A 10189-nucleotide genomic window follows, 5' to 3' on the forward strand; every position below is an offset into this window, starting at 1 on the left:
TACCTTTTATTGATCAAATGCTAGAAAGATTATGCAAAGATACACACTATTGCTTTCTAGATGGTTATTCTGGTTTCTCTCAAATACCTGTCGGCTAGAGATCAATCAAAGACTACTTTTACATGCCCTTTTGGTACTTTTTCTTATAGACGTATGCCTTTTGGTTTATGTAATGCATCTGCTACCTTTCAAAGATGCATGATGGCTATATTCTCTGACTTTTGTGAAAAGATTTGTGAGGTTTTCATGGATGACTTTTCCGTCTATGGTTCTTCTTTTGATGATTGCTTGAGCAATCTTGATCGAGTTTTGCAGAGATGTGAAGAAACTAATCTTGTCTTGAATTGGGAAAAGTGCCACTTTATGGTTAATGAAGGTATTGTCTTAGGGCACAAAGTTTCTGAAAGAGGTATTGAAGTTGATAAAGCCAAGGTTGATGCTATTGAAAAGATGCCATGTCCCAAGGACATCAAAGGTATAAGAAGTTTCCTTGGTCACGCTGGATTTTATTGGAGGTTCATTAAGGACTTGTCAAAAATTTATCGGCCTCTGACTAATTTATTGCAAAAAGATATACCATTTGCCTTTGATGATTATTGTGTAGAAGCATTTGAAATACTTAAGAAAGCATTAGTCTCTGCACCTGTTGTTCAGCCACCTGATTGGAATTTACCCTTTGAAATTATGTGTGATGCTAGTGATTATGTTGTAGGTGATGTTCTAGGGCAAAGAGTTGATAAGAAATTAAATGTTATTCATTATGCTAGTAAGACTCTAGACAATGCTCAAAGAAATTATGCTACTACTGAAAAAGAGCTTTTAGCAGTTGTATTTGCTTGTGATAAGTTTAGATCTTATATTTGTTGATTCTAAAGTAACTATTCAAACTAATCATGCTGCTATTAAATACCTTATGGAAAATAAAGATGCTAAACCTAGACTTAATAGATGGGTTCTCTTGCTACAAGAATTTGATTTGCATATTGTTGATAGAAAGGGAGCTGAGAACCCCGTTGCAGACAACTTGTCTAGGTTAGAAAATATTCTTGATGACCCACTGCCTATTAATGATAACTTTCCTGATGAACAATTAAATGTTATAAGTAGTTCTCATAGTACTCCATGGCATGCTGATTATGCTAATTATATTGTTGCTAAGTTTATACCACCTAGCTTCACATACCAGCAAAAGAAAAAGTTCTTCTATGATTTGAGACATTACTTTTGGGATGACCCACATCTTTATAAAGAAGGTGTAGATGGTGTTATTAGATGTTGTGTACCTGAGCATGAACAGGAACAGATCCTACACAAGTGTCATTCCGAGTCTTATGGAGGACACCACGCTGGAGATAGAACTACACATAAGGTACTGCAATCTGGTTTTTATTGGCCTACTCTCTTCAAGGATGCCCGTAAGTTTGTCTTGTCTTGTGATGAATGTCAAAGAATTGGTAATATTAGTAGACGTCAAGAAATGCCTATGAATTGTTCACTTGTTATTGAGCCATTTGATGTTTGGGGCTTTGATTATATGGGACCTTTTCCTGCCTCTAATGGATACACACATATTCTAGTTGCTGTTGATTACGTTACTAAGTGGGTAGAAGCTATTCCAACTAGTAGTGCTGATCATAACACTTCTATTAAAATGCTTAAAGAAGTTATTTTTCCGAGGTTTGGAGTCCCTAGATATTTAATGTCTGATGGTGGTTCACACTTTATTCATGGTGCCTTCCATAAAATGCTTGCTAAATATGATGTTAATCATAGAATTGCATCTCCTTATCACCCACAGTCTAGTGGTCAAGTAGAGTTGAGCAATAGAGAGCTCAAATTAATTTTGCAAAAGACTGTTAATAGGTCTAGAAAGAATTGTCTAAGAAACTTGATGATGCATTATGGGCTTATAGAACTGCATATAAAAATCCTATGGGTATGTCTCCGTATAAAATGGTTTATGGAAAAGCATGTCACTTACCTCTCGAACTAGAACATAAGGCATATTGGGCTATTAAAGAGCTTAACTATGATTTTAAACTTGCCAGTGAGAAGAGGTTATTTGATATTAGCTCACTTGATGAATGGAGAACCCAAGCTTATGAAAATGCCAAGTTGTTTAAAGAAAAAGTTAAAAGATGGCATGACAAAAGGATACAAAAGCGTGAGTTTAATGTAGGTGATTATGTATTGCTATACAACTCTCGTTTAAGATTTTTTGCAGGAAAACTTCTCTCTAAATGGGAAGGCCCCTACGTTATCGAGGAGGTCTATCGTTCCGGTGCCATAAAAATCAACAACTTCGAGGGCACAAATCCGAAGGTGGTAAACGGTCAAAGAATCAAACATTATATCTCAGGTAATCCCATAATGTTGAAACCAATATTATTGAAACCGTAACCCCGGAGGAATACATAAGGGACACTTTTCGAAACGTTTCAGACTCCGAAAAGGAATAGGTATGTGGTACGGTAACTAAACCGACTCCAAAACAATTTTTAAGGCAATATTTCTCCGTTTTGGAATATTTAGAAAAATAGAAAAATAAGTAGCAGTCCGGGAAGTACACGAGGGTCCCACGAGGGTGGTGGGCGCGCCCCTACCTCGTGAGCACCTCGTGTGCCTTCCGGACTCCGTTTTCTTGCACGATACGTATTTTGGTCGGTAAAAATTCATTATATAACCTCCCGAAGGTTTTGACTCCCGTATCACGCAAACCTCCTCTATTCTTGTTTCGAGCTGTTTTCTGTTAGGGTTTTCCAGGCTAGGCTTCATGTCGTCTCCCTCCTCCAACAATGGTGACAACGATGCTTGGCTAATGAAGATAGATCTGAAGAGAGAAGAACCCACGAGGGTCAACAAGGATGAAAGGATCAAGAAGGCCACGGAGGATCAAGCTCCGGCAACAAAAGACATCCTTCAACTTGATCATAACCTTCTTACCCCAACTAAGATCGAAGCTTTCAAGATTATTGAGTTAGCTCGTATACAAAACAAGTATCTCACACAAGAAAATATTTTGTTGAAGGAGCACATTGTCGCACTCAAGGTCATTATTCGCAAGCTGGAGGACCTCTTACGCTCGATGTGCGATTATCCGTCACCACCACCTTCTTCACCGACAAAGGAGATATAATCACATGGGTATGGGCACTCCCCTTGGCAACTGCCAAGCTTGGGGGAGGTGCCCCGGTATCGTATCACCATCACAACTCCTATCTTTATCGTTTTTCTTAGTTTGATCCTATTAGTAGTATCTTGATCTAGTAGAATAAAGTTTACGGCATGATCTAGTTTTGAGTTTTGCTTTTTGATCTCTCTTTGTAATTGAGTCCGTGAGCTATATATAATAAAGATTAGTGTTGAGTCAAGGGCTTGATTGTTTTTCCATGATCTTGGATGAATAAAAAAACAGAAAAGAATAAAAAGAAACAAAAAGTTCATATTGATCTTATTGAGAGTAATGACTTCACATAGAAAGAGTGTGATGATTAAAAGTTGTTGGGAGTTGGCAGACATAGCTTTGGTCATTGTTGCAATTAATAGGAAGTAATAAGTAAAGAGAGGTTTTCACATATAGATATATTATCATTGACATCTTTTATGATTGGGAGCACTCATTAAAATATGACATGCTAAAGAGTTGATGTTGGAAAAGGAAGACAACGTAATGAGTTATGTCTTTCTTATATCTGAGATAAAGTATGTTGTCATGGTTCCTCTAACTTGTTGAGCTTGCCTTTCCCCCTCATGCTAGCCAAATTCTCAGCACCAAGTAGAAATACTACTTGTGCTTCCAAATACCCTTAAACCAGTTTGCCATGAGAGTCCACCATATCTACCTATGGATTGAGTAAGATCCTTCAAGTAAGTTGTCATCGGTGCAAAGCAATAAAAATTGCTCTAAATATGTATGATTGATTGGTGTGGGAGAAATAAGCTTTATACGATCTTGTGATGTGGAAGTAATAAAAGCGACGGACTGCATAATAAAGGTTCATATCACAAGGGGAAATATAAAGTGACGTTCTTTCGCATTGAGATTTTACGCATCCAACCATAAATGCGCATGGCAACCTCTGCTTCCCTCTGCGAAGGGCCTATCCTTTATTATTATCTTCTACCTTATGCAAGAGTCACGGTGATCTTCACCTTTCCTTTTTCATTTTATCTTTTGGCAAGCTCAGCATGTTGGAAAGAACATGATATATATATATATCTAATTGGATGTAGGGGAGCATGAACCATTATTGTTGACATTACCCTTGAGGTAAAAGGTTGTGAGGCAAAACTATAAGCCCCTATCTTTCTCTGTGTCCAATTAAAACTCCGTAACCACAAGTATTGCGTGAATGTTAGCAATTATGGAGGACTAAATGGTGGTTGAGTATGTGGACTTGCTTTTTAGCTCTGACATAGACTCTTTCCGATGTTATGATAAATTGCAATTGCTTCAATGACTGAGATTATAGTTTGTCGGAGCCCAATAAGGTTTATGATTTATACTTTTGCATTGTGAATAGATCATCACCTGAACATAAGTAATCATATGACAAAATCTATATAAGTTGCTGTTAAGAGAATAATCATGATGCCTTCATGTCCGTGTTTTATTTTTATTGACGCCTCTACCTCTAAACATGAGGACATATTTATTGTTATCGGCTTTTCGCTTGAGGACAAGCGAGGTCTAAGCTTGGGGGAGTTGATACGTCCATTTTGCATCATACTTTTATATCGATATTTATTGCATTATGGACTGTTATTTCACTTTATGTAACAATACTTATGGCTATTCTCTCTTATTTTACAAGGTTTACATAAAGAGGGAGAATGCCGGCAGCTGGAATTCTGGGCTGGAAAAGGAGCAAATATTAGAGACCTATTCTGCGCAACTCCAAAAGTCCTGAAACTCCACAGAACATCTTAAAATAAATAAATAAAAATCCTCGCCAAAGATGAAGGCCTGGGGGCCCACACCCTTCTCACGAGGGTGGGGAGGGCACCCCCCCTAGGGCGCGCCCCCTACCTCGTGGGCCCCTGGTGGCTCTCCGACGTCCATCTTCTCCTATATGAGGTATTTCGATGAGAAAAAAATAGAAAGGAACTTTTCGGGACGAGACTCCGCTGCCACGAGGCGGAACCTTGGCGGATCCAATCTAGAGCTTCGGCAGAGCTGTTCTGCCAGGGATACTTCCCTCCCGGAGGGGGAAATCATCACCATCGTCATCACCAACGCTCCTCTCATCGGGAGAGGGCAATCTCCATCAACATCTTCACTAGCACCATCTCATCTCCAAACCCTAGTTCATCTCTTGTATCCAATTCTTGTCTCAAAGTCCGGGATTGGTGCTAGTAGGTTGCTAGTAGTGTTGATTACTCCTTGTAGTTGATGCTAGTTGGTTTATTTGGTGGAAGATCATATGTTCAGATCCTATATGCATATTATTACCCCTATGATTATGAACATGAATATGCTTTGTGAGTAATTATGTTCGTTCCTAAGGACAAGGGAGAAGTCTTGCTATGAGTAGTCATGTGAATTTGGTATTCGTTTGATATTTTGATAAGATGTATGTTGTCTAGCCTCTAGTGGTGTTATGTGAACGTCGACTACATAACACTTCACCATTATTTGGGCCTAGAGGAAGGCATTGGGAAGTAATAAGTAGATGATGGGTTGCTAGAGTGACAGAAGCTTAAACCCTAGTTTATGCGTTGCTTCGTAAGGGGCTGATTTGGATCCATATGTTTCATGCTATGGTTAGGTTTACCTTAATACTTTTGTTGTAGTTGCGAATGCTTGCAATAGAGGTTAATCATAAGTGGGATGCTTGTTCAAGTAAGAACAACACCCAAGCACCGGTACACCCACATATCAAATTATCAAAGTATCGAACGCGAATCATATGAACGTGATGAAAACTAGCTTGACGATATTCCCATGTGTCCTCAGGACACATACATGAAACGTTGTAGCTCAAGCAAAAACACCGACTATGTTTGGAGTAGCCCTCTGGAGTGTTCTGCCATCCAGGACGTCAGATGGTTCTTGAGCTAACTCGGCGTGCTTCTTCAGAAGGCTGAGAAGATTGAGTTGGCTGTGGAGCATCTTCCATCTACGAAGCCCCAAGCTCCATATAGTCTGGATCCGCATCGTCGTCTGTCTCCTCTTCATCTTCCTGTTCATCAATCCATGCTCGGCTCGTAGAAGCACCTGCTTGGCTGGAAGATGGACGAGCGGAAGAAGCATGTGCTTGGCTCGACGATGGACGAGCGGAAGAAAGCACATCCATTCTATACTGAGCACGTGCACGCACATCCGTGGATGAACCGCCATGGCAATAGAGTAAAGCGGCTAGTGTTCGGCAACGATTCACAACCTTCTGCAGAGGCAAAGACATTGACATGTAAATATGAAAAAATAGTTTACATGATATAAAGCACATGTTCATATTAATAAGTCCTCTAACCTGTAGAGTACTCCTAACGAGAACGTCCGTTTCACATTACTATCATTGATACATCTCCATAGCTCCGTGCCCTGAATAAAACATAAGTGACACACCACTCACGAAGAAATGACACATGTTCAAAAAAGAGACAAAAATACATACCACTCGGTCATGCAGAGGGCCATAATCTAGGAGCGCTCCAATGGTCTCCCTAATAGAGTTGTTGAATGCACTATCAGCAGCCTCACTTGGCATTACTTTCAAGCAATCGACACGAGTCCAAGCACCCTTAAGGATAACTCTGTACTCTTTGCGAAGCTACTCCAAATGCCTTAAATATGCCCCCTCATCGTTGCCAGGTGTGTGATCATCTTCCACTCGGGCATTCGTCTGAGAATTCCACATGTCCACCCACATAAGATGGTGATCCTCCCAATTAGTGACATTCTTGTTGTTTTGCCAGCTCGTCCTACAAAGCATGAGAAGTATCGATATCAATTTCATTTTTCTATGGTACACATTGATCAATATATGGTACAAGGAACTCTCACCTATGTAGCACCACCCTTGTCTCAACATAAACCGACGGGGTGCGTTGTTGTACTCCAAATTGCTTCGAAAAACGATGTGGAAGATGCCACTCCACTGCAAAAGAGCATATCATGGGGCAACACACACGCCAAAGATGTTGGTCACGACGGCACATATTGCTCAAAGGGTACTGCCTAAATACCATGTATGACCTCCAATTAACCTACATCACAACATGTCGCTCGCTCATGCACAAAAAAAATCTGTAATGATGGCAAGGCATTTGATAATTACCTGGTTGTAAGTAAGCATGTCAAGCTCGCTTATGTATGCCTTGTACCACCCCATGGCGGCGATACTCGACACTTGGACAGTAGCCCACATGTATGTGATAGTGGGATACCGCTCCTCATCCCCGTCAAAAGGCCACTCCCAAGGTTCCTCCGGAGCAATGGTGAAGTTACGGCCCACAGGGATACGATCCCACATCCAAATCTGTAGGGCCCAAACGAAACCACCAAGACAAGATTTCGGCTTACTCCTCATACATGCTCCGTCCAACTTCACATTTGTACACACATTAAACAATCACATGCAAAAATCTCTTTCATATAATGAGAATGCATCATATTAGCATTACCTGACAGTACAAGAAGGCTAGTGCCGCCGACCCCCAACTCCACTTAACATCCCAGTTATGAAGAGGGTCCAAGAACATCCATGAGGCTGTGTCTCCCGTGCCATCAGGAAACACCACTTGGGTCAAAAGATTCCATACGTAAGCCCTGGCGTACCTCTCCACAACAGCCGGACTGGCATTCTCTAGGCACTCGTAAAAATGTTCTTGTAGCCACGAGAACAAAGCACCTGATGGCCTAGGATCCTTCTTTGTTTCATGAATCCACGGGGGAGGTTCAACACCAACCAAACCCGCAACCCTTAGTCGCCACCCCTCAGACTCCACCTTCTCGGTAAGAGCCCTGCCCTCGATCGAAAGCCCGGAGATCATCGCAATATCCTCCAAAGTGACGGTCATCTCGCCAAGAGCAAGGTGAAAAGAGTGCGTCTCCGTCCTCCAACAGTCCGTAAGGGCGGTAATGGTCGTCGAGTTCAGCCATGGTGGTGTGCCTTTAAAGTTGAGCACAAACTGGAGAAGATCCATTCTTCTAAAATAAGGCTCATAGCGACGGTCATACTTCAGGGAGTCACGTGGGTTGTGGCCTCTCAACTGAATTATTGGAGGAACCTACAAAAAACACATGCACAATTTATATACTTCTCTAAACTACTGACAATATGAGAATCAACCATGTAGATACATAATTACCTCCCCTCTTTCCACTAGCACATCACGATGCTTCTCCTCGTAATAATCATCAAGACCGTGATATTTATCCGACTCAAACATTCTACAAAATAAGGCTAATGGATTCGTTATGATATATGCTTTAAATTATGACCACATCATTTACAAAATCGTGAGAGAAACTACTACAAATTATCCCAAAGATTCAAATCACGAACCACATTACCAACACCAATTTTTTTCAACCTATTTATGAAAAAATAATACTTTCAACCTACTCCAAAATAATGGTCTATCTCTAAATACAATACTACACAAGTTCACTAACAATACTTCAACACAAAGAGTACTTGTCTTCTTTCTAAACATAATCTAACTAAATATTCATCAAACAAATCACTAATAACTCGTCTTAGGGTTCCACCATGTTTGAAAAAATACATCTACATAAGCCAATCTCAACTGAAAATAAATGGAGGATTGGGAAAAGAACACCTCAAGCAACTCGGGGATGCTCAGATCTACTCGTCTTGATGGTCAAAAAAGCAGATTTGGGGGGGGATTTGGTGAAGAAGAGGGGAGGGGCGACCGCTAGTTCCTCGCTAGACGAACTGCCCGAGCGGGGCTAAGATGGGCTGGGTCAGGCCCTCGCGGACTCGCGTGCATTACTTGATACAGGGCAGAAATGCTAGGGACATTGGCGTTTCTGACGTGCCATGTCGGCGAAATCAGCGGGTTAGGGCTTACTGTGGGCCAGGGCAGAAACGCTATCTGCCTCGGCGTTTCGATGTTGCCAAGAAACGCTAGCTGCCTCGGCGTTTCGGAGTTGACCATAAACGCCGCAGTCTCTGGCGTTTCTAAAAGGGTCAAATCGTGAAATAATTTCGTGTCCGGTTCAGTTTGTGACGATAAACGCTGACAAGGTCAGAACAGTGATTTCGGCCCAGTATGCAACCGTATCTCCTCTTTTCTGCACTCTATTGTTTTTAGAGAAAAGGCATCAACCGATCCCGAGATGGGGCTCGAGCCTAGCCCGACTTTGAATTAACAAAGCCATCAAGTGGCCAGGATTACAAGCAACACCCTTAGGCAAATAGAAGAAATACATGGCAAAAGGTACAAAAATGGTAGACAACACTAAACTAAGCCTCACACACTAAGGCAACTGAAGATAAGCAATGAAGGATGAAGCCGTAGATGCCGAGGTCCTCAATCGAGAATGTAGCACGAGGAGCAAGATTGCACATGCTCAAAGGAGAGAGGGAACGGCACCATCGTGGCATACTGTCTCCATGCACCTACGGACCCCGGCACGACACATCCAACACCCATCTTCGAAGGAGCCCACCACCTCCTTGCCTGGATCGAAGGCATCGCACCATCGCAAGCTGGGATGGATGCCGTCGGATATGGCCACATAGAGAGGGCCAGACCATCCCTCACAAGCCACCGGAGGCTCTCATTGGGATGAATAAGGCCGCTGCACACATCCAACACCGGAAGAGGGGAAGCCTCATGCCAAGACGAAGAGGCCCGCACTGCCGCCGCCACCAACCATCCACAAGCTCCCACCGACCATAAGGCTCCCAAGGCGGTGCCTTCAAGAAAGGAACGATGCTGGAAGCGCCGCCGCCGCCCAACAGAGTTAGGGATTTCGCCTGGGAGACCTAGGAGAAGGGGAAGTGGTGGGGATAGTCCACACCGACACCTCCAAGGAGGGGAACGACACCCTCGGGCATCGCCGTCGATGCAGCCGGCCATGGCTGACCATGGATTTTGCCCGGACTGCCCCAACGCCACCAGATCCACCCCTGTCCAGGATCCGGCGATCAAAGGAGGTACAGCCCAGCCAGAGGGACCCACACGCTAAAACAGGAGAGGGTGAAAGCGCCAGATC

Source organism: Triticum urartu, chromosome 5A (genome assembly GCF_056163025.1).
Source record: "Triticum urartu cultivar PI428250 chromosome 5A, HENAU_Tu73, whole genome shotgun sequence".
Classification (NCBI taxonomy): Eukaryota; Viridiplantae; Streptophyta; class Magnoliopsida; order Poales; family Poaceae; genus Triticum; species Triticum urartu.